We start from the raw sequence: 7104 nt of genomic DNA, 5'->3' as shown, positions 1-7104 counted from the left end.
TGGAGGGACATACTGTAGGTTATAGGTTTCAGATGTTGTTTTGGTGGGACACACTGTAGGTAATAGGAGTAAGTTGTTGTCTTGGAGGGATACACTGTAGGTTATAGGGGTAAGTTGTTGTCTTGAGGGAACGTAATGTAGTTTACAGGGCTCAGTTGTTGCCTTGGAGGGACATACTGTAGGTTACAGGGGTCAGCTGTTGTCTTGGAGGGACATACTGTAGGTTACAGGGGTCAGTTGTTGTCTTGGAGGGACATACTGTAGGTTATAGGGGTCAGTTGTTGTCTTGGAGCGATACACTGTAGGTTATAGGGGTCAGTTGTTGTCTTGGAGGGACATACTGTAGGTTATTGGGGTCAGTTGTTGTCTTGGAGGGACATACTGTAGGTTATAGGGGTCAGTTGTTGTCTTGGAGGGACATACTGTAGGTTATAGGGGTCAGTTGTTGTTTTGGTGGGATACACTGTAGGTTATAGGAGTAAGTTGTTGTCTTGGAGGGACATACTGTAGGTTTTAGGGGTCAGTTGTTGTTTTGGTGGGATACACTGTAGGTTATAGGAGTAAGTTGTTGTCTTGGAGGGACATACTGTAGGTTATAGGGGTCAGTTGTTGTTTTGGTGGGATACACTGTAGGTTATAGGAGTAAGTTGTTGTCTTGGAGGGACATACTGTAGGTTACAGGGGTCAGTTGTCTTGGAGGGACATACTGTAGGTTATAGGGGTCAGTTGTTGTCTTGGAGGGACATACTGTGGGTTATAGGGGTCAGCTGTTGTCTTGGAGGGACATACTGTAGGTTATAGGGGTCAGTTGTTGTCTTGGAGGGACATACTGTAGGTTATAGGGGTCAGTTGTTGTTTTGGTGGGATACACTGTAGGTTATAGGAGTAAGTTGTTGTCTTGGAGGGACATACTGTAGGTTTTAGGGGTCAGTTGTTGTTTTGGTGGGATACACTGTAGGTTATAGGAGTAAGTTGTTGTCTTGGAGGGACATACTGTAGGTTATAGGGGTCAGTTGTTGTTTTGGTGGGATACACTGTAGGTTATAGGAGTAAGTTGTTGTCTTGGAGGGACATACTGTAGGTTACAGGGGTCAGTTGTCTTGGAGGGACATACTGTAGGTTATAGGGGTCAGTTGTTGTCTTGGAGGGACATACTGTGGGTTATAGGGGTCAGTTGTTGTCTTGGAGGGACATACTGTAGGTTATGGGGGTCAGCTGTTGTCTTGGAGGGACATACTGTAGGTTATAGGGGTCAGTTGTTGTCTTGGAGGGACATACTGTAGTTTACAGGGGTCAGTTGTTGTCTTGGAGATACATACTGTAGGTTATAGGGGTCAGTTGTTGTCTTGGAGGGACATACTGTGGGTTATAGGGGTCAGCTGTTGTCTTGGAGGGACATACTGTAGGTTATAGGGGTCAGCTGTTGTCTTGGAGTGACATACTGTAGGTTACAGGGGTCAGTTGTTGTCTTGGAGGGACATACTGTAGGTTATAGGGGTCAGTTGTTGTCTTGGAGGGACATACTATAGGTTACAGGGGTCAGTTGTTGTCGTGGAGGGGCATACTGTAGGTTATAGGGGTCAGTTGTTGTTTTGGTGGGATACACTGTAGGTTATAGGGGTCAGTTGTTGTCTTGGAGGGGCATACTGTAGGTTTCAGTGGTCAGCTGTTGTTTTGGAGGGACACACTGTAGGTTATAGGGGTCAGTTGTTGTTTTGGAGGGATACACTGTAGGTTACAGGGGTCAGCTGTTGTCTTGGAGGGGCATACTGTAGGTTATTGGGGTCAGTTTTTGTCTTGGAGGGACATACTGTAGGTTATAAAGGTCAGCTGTTGTCTTGGAGGGACATACTGTAGGTTACAGGGGTCAGTTGTTGTCTTGGAGGGACATACTGTAGGTTACAGGGGTCAGCTGTTGTCTTGGAGGGACATACTGTAGGTGACAGGGGTCAGCTGTTGTCTTGGAGGGACATACTGTAGGTTATAGGGGTCAGCTGTTGTCTTGGAGGGACATACTCTGGGTTATAGGGGTCAGTTGTTGTCTTCGAGGGACATACTGTAGGTTATAGGGGTGAGTTGTTGTCTTGGAGGGACATACTGTAGGTTACAGGGGTCAGTTGTTGTCTTGGAGGGACATACTGTAGGTTATAGGGGTCAGTTGTTGTCTTGGAGGGACATACTGTGGGTTATAGGGGTCAGCTGTTGTCTTGGAGGGATACACTGTAGGTTATAGGGGTCAGTTGTTGTCTTGGAGGGACATACTGTAGGTTATAGGGGTCAGTTGTTCTCTTGGAGGGACATACTGTAGGTTATAGGGGTCAGTTGTTGTCTTGGAGGGACATACTGTAGGTTATAGGGGTCAGATGTTGTTTTGGTGGGACACACTGTAGGTAATAGGAGTAAGTTGTTGTCTTGGAGGGATACACTGTAGGTTATAGGGGTAAGTTGTTGTCTTGAGGGAACGTAATGTAGTTTACAGGGCTCAGTTGTTGCCTTGGAGGGACATACTGTAGGTTACAGGGGTCAGCTGTTGTCTTGGAGGGACATACTGTAGGTTACAGGGGTCAGTTGTTGTCTTGGAGGGACATACTGTAGGTTACAGGGGTCAGCTGTTGTCTTGGAGGGACATACTGTAGGTGACAGGGGTCAGCTGTTGTCTTGGAGGGACATACTGTAGGTTATAGGGGTCAGCTGTTGTCTTGGAGGGACATACTCTGGGTTATAGGGGTCAGTTGTTGTCTTCGAGGGACATACTGTAGGTTATAGGGGTGAGTTGTTGTCTTGGAGGGACATACTGTAGGTTACAGGGGTCAGTTGTTGTCTTGGAGGGACATACTGTAGGTTATAGGGGTCAGTTGTTGTCTTGGAGGGACATACTGTGGGTTATAGGGGTCAGCTGTTGTCTTGGAGGGATACACTGTAGGTTATAGGGGTCAGTTGTTGTCTTGGAGGGACATACTGTAGGTTATAGGGGTCAGTTGTTCTCTTGGAGGGACATACTGTAGGTTATAGGGGTCAGTTGTTGTCTTGGAGGGACATACTGTAGGTTATAGGGGTCAGATGTTGTTTTGGTGGGACACACTGTAGGTAATAGGAGTAAGTTGTTGTCTTGGAGGGATACACTGTAGGTTATAGGGGTAAGTTGTTGTCTTGAGGGAACGTAATGTAGTTTACAGGGGTCAGTTGTTGCCTTGGAGGGACATACTGTAGGTTACAGGGGTCAGCTGTTGTCTTGGAGGGACATACTGTAGGTTACAGGGGTCAGTTGTTGTCTTGGAGGGACATACTGTAGGTTATAGGGGTCAGTTGTTGTCTTGGAGCGATACACTGTAGGTTATAGGGGTCAGTTGTTGTCTTGGAGGGACATACTGTAGGTTATTGGGGTCAGTTGTTGTCTTGGAGGGACATACTGTAGGTTATAGGGGTCAGTTGTTGTCTTGGAGGGACATACTGTAGGTTATAGGGGTCAGTTGTTGTTTTGGTGGGATACACTGTAGGTTATAGGAGTAAGTTGTTGTCTTGGAGGGACATACTGTAGGTTTTAGGGGTCAGTTGTTGTTTTGGTGGGATACACTGTAGGTTATAGGAGTAAGTTGTTGTCTTGGAGGGACATGCTGTAGGTTATAGGGGTCAGTTGTTGTTTTGGTGGGATACACTGTAGGTTATAGGAGTAAGTTGTTGTCTTGGAGGGACATACTGTAGGTTACAGGGGTCAGTTGTCTTGGAGGGACATACTGTAGGTTATAGGGGTCAGTTGTTGTCTTGGAGGGACATACTGTGGGTTATAGGGGTCAGCTGTTGTCTTGGAGGGACATACTGTAGGTTATAGGGGTCAGCTGTTGTCTTGGAGGGACATACTGTAGGTTACAGGGGTCAGTTGTTGTCTTGGAGTTACATACTGTAGGTTATAGGGGTCAGTTGTTGTCTTGGAGGGACATACTATAGGTTACAGGGGTCAGCTGTTGTCTTGGAGGGGCATACTGTAGGTTATTGGGGTCAGTTTTTGTCTTGGAGGGACATACTGTAGGTTATAAAGGTCAGCTGTTGTCTTGGAGGGACATACTGTAGGTTACAGGGGTCAGTTGTTGTCTTGGAGGGACATACTGTAGGTTATAGGGGTCAGTTGTTGTCTTGGAGGGACATACTGTAGGTTATAGGGGTCAGTTGTTGTCTTGGAGGGATACACTGTAGGTTATAGGGGTAAGTTGTTGTCTTGGAGGGACATACTGTAGGTTACAGGGGTAAGTTGTTGTCTTGGAGGGACATACTGTGGGTTATAGGGGTCAGTTGTTGTCTTGGAGGGACATACTGTAGGTTATGGGGGTCAGCTGTTGTCTTGGAGGGACATACTGTAGGTTATAGGGGTCAGTTGTTGTCTTGGAGGGACATACTGTAGTTTACAGGGGTCAGTTGTTGTCTTGGAGATACATACTGTAGGTTATAGGGGTCAGTTGTTGTCTTGGAGGGACATACTGTGGGTTATAGGGGTCAGCTGTTGTCTTGGAGGGACATACTGTAGGTTATAGGGGTCAGTTGTTGTCTTGGAGGGACATACTGTAGGTTACAGGGGTCAGTTGTTGTCTTGGAGGGACATACTGTAGGTTATAGGGGTCAGTTGTTGTCTTGGAGGGACATACTATAGGTTACAGGGGTCAGCTGTTGTCGTGGAGGGGCATACTGTAGGTTATAGGGGTCAGTTGTTGTTTTGGTGGGATACACTGTAGGTTATAGGGGTCAGTTGTTGTCTTGGAGGGGCATACTGTAGGTTTCAGTGGTCAGCTGTTGTTTTGGAGGGACATACTGTAGGTTATAGGGGTCAGTTGTTGTTTTGGAGGGATACACTGTAGGTTACAGGGGTCAGCTGTTGTCTTGGAGGGGCATACTGTAGGTTATTGGGGTCAGTTTTTGTCTTGGAGGGACATACTGTAGGTTATAAAGGTCAGCTGTTGTCTTGGAGGGACATACTGTAGGTTACAGGGGTCAGTTGTTGTCTTGGAGGGACATACTGTAGGTTATAGGGGTCAGTTGTTGTCTTGGAGGGACATACTGTAGGTTATAGGGGTCAGTTGTTGTCTTGGAGGGATACACTGTAGGTTATAGGGGTAAGTTGTTGTCTTGGAGGGACATACTGTAGGTTACAGGGGTAAGTTGTTGTCTTGGAGGGACATAGTGTGGGTTATAGGGGTCAGTTGTTGTCTTGGAGGGACATACTGTAGGTTATGGGGGTCAGCTGTTGTCTTGGAGGGACATACTGTAGGTTATAGGGGTCAGTTGTTGTCTTGGAGGGACATACTGTAGTTTACAGGGGTCAGTTGTTGTCTTGGAGATACATACTGTAGGTTATAGGGGTCAGTTGTTGTCTTGGAGGGACATACTGTGGGTTATAGGGGTCAGCTGTTGTCTTGGAGGGACATACTGTAGGTTATAGTTGTCAGCTGTTTTCTTGGAGGGACATACTGTAGGTTACAGGGGTCAGTTGTTGTCTTGGAGGGACATACTGTAGGTTATAGGGGTCAGTTGTTGTCTTGGAGGGACATACTATAGGTTACAATGGTCAGCTGTTGTCGTGGAGGGGCATACTGTAGGTTATAGGGGTCAGTTGTTGTTTTGGTGGGATACACTGTAGGTTATAGGGGTCAGTTGTTGTCTTGGAGGGGCATACTGTAGGTTTCAGTGGTCAGCTGTTGTTTTGGAGGGACACACTGTAGGTTATAGGGGTCAGTTGTTGTTTTGGAGGGATACACTGTAGGTTACAGGGGTCAGTTGTTGTCTTGGAGGGGCATACTGCAGGTTACAGGGGTCAGTTGTTGTCTTGGAGGGACATACTGTAGTTTGCAGGGGTCAGTTGTTGTCTTGGAGGGACATACTGTAGGTTATAGGGGTCAGTTTTTGTCTTGGAGTGACATACTGTAGGTTATAGGGGTCAGTTGTTGTTTTGGAGGGATACACTGTAGGCTACAGGGGTCAGCTGTTGTCTTGGAGGGGCATACTGTAGGTTTTTGGGGTCAGTTTTTGTCTTGGAGGGACATACTGTAGGTTATAAAGGTCAGCTGTTGTCTTGGAGGGACATACTGTAGGTTACAGGGGTCAGTTGTTGTCTTGGAGGGACATACTGTAGGTTATAGGGGTCAGTTGTTGTCTTGGAGGGACATACTGTAGGTTATAGGGGTCAGTTGTTGTCTTGGAGGGATACACTGTAGGTTATAGGGGTAAGTTGTTGTCTTGGAGGGACATACTGTAGGTTACAGGGGTAAGTTGTTGTCTTGGAGGGACATACTGTGGGTTATAGGGGTCAGTTGTTGTCTTGGAGGGACATACTGTAGGTTATGGGGGTCAGCTGTTGTCTTGGAGGGACATACTGTAGGTTATAGGGGTCAGTTGTTGTCTTGGAGGGACATACTGTAGTTTACAGGGGTCAGTTGTTGTCTTGGAGATACATACTGTAGGTTATGGGGGTCAGTTGTTGTCTTGGAGGGACATACTGTGGGTTATAGGGGTCAGCTGTTGTCTTGGAGGGACATACTGTAGGTTATAGGGGTCAGCTGTTGTCTTGGAGGGACATACTGTAGGTTACAGGGGTCAGTTGTTGTCTTGGAGGGACATACTGTAGGTTATAGGGGTCAGTTGTTGTCTTGGAGGGACATACTATAGGTTACAGGGGTCAGCTGTTGTCGTGGAGGGGCATACTGTAGGTTATAGGGGTCAGTTGTTGTTTTGGTGGGATACACTGTAGGTTATAGGGGTCAGTTGTTGTCTTGGAGGGGCATACTGTAGGTTTCAGTGGTCAGCTGTTGTTTTGGAGGGACACACTGTAGGTTATAGGGGTCAGTTGTTGTTTTGGAGGGATACACTGTAGGTTACAGGGGTCAGTTGTTGTCTTGGAGGGGCATACTGTAGGTTACAGGGGTCAGTTGTTGTCTTGGAGGGACATACTGTAGTTTGCAGGGGTCAGTTGTTGTCTTGGAGGGACATACTGTAGGTTATAGGGGTCAGTTTTTGTCTTGGAGGGACATACTGTAGGTTATAGGGGTCAGTTGTTGCCTTGGAGGGACATACTGTAGGTTATAGGGGTCAGTTGTTGTCTTGGAGGGACTTGGAGGGACA

This window comes from Haliotis asinina, unplaced genomic scaffold (assembly GCF_037392515.1).
Source record: "Haliotis asinina isolate JCU_RB_2024 unplaced genomic scaffold, JCU_Hal_asi_v2 scaffold_18, whole genome shotgun sequence".
Lineage (NCBI taxonomy): Eukaryota > Metazoa > Mollusca > Gastropoda > Lepetellida > Haliotidae > Haliotis > Haliotis asinina.
Note: the sequence above shows the minus strand (reverse complement) of the source record.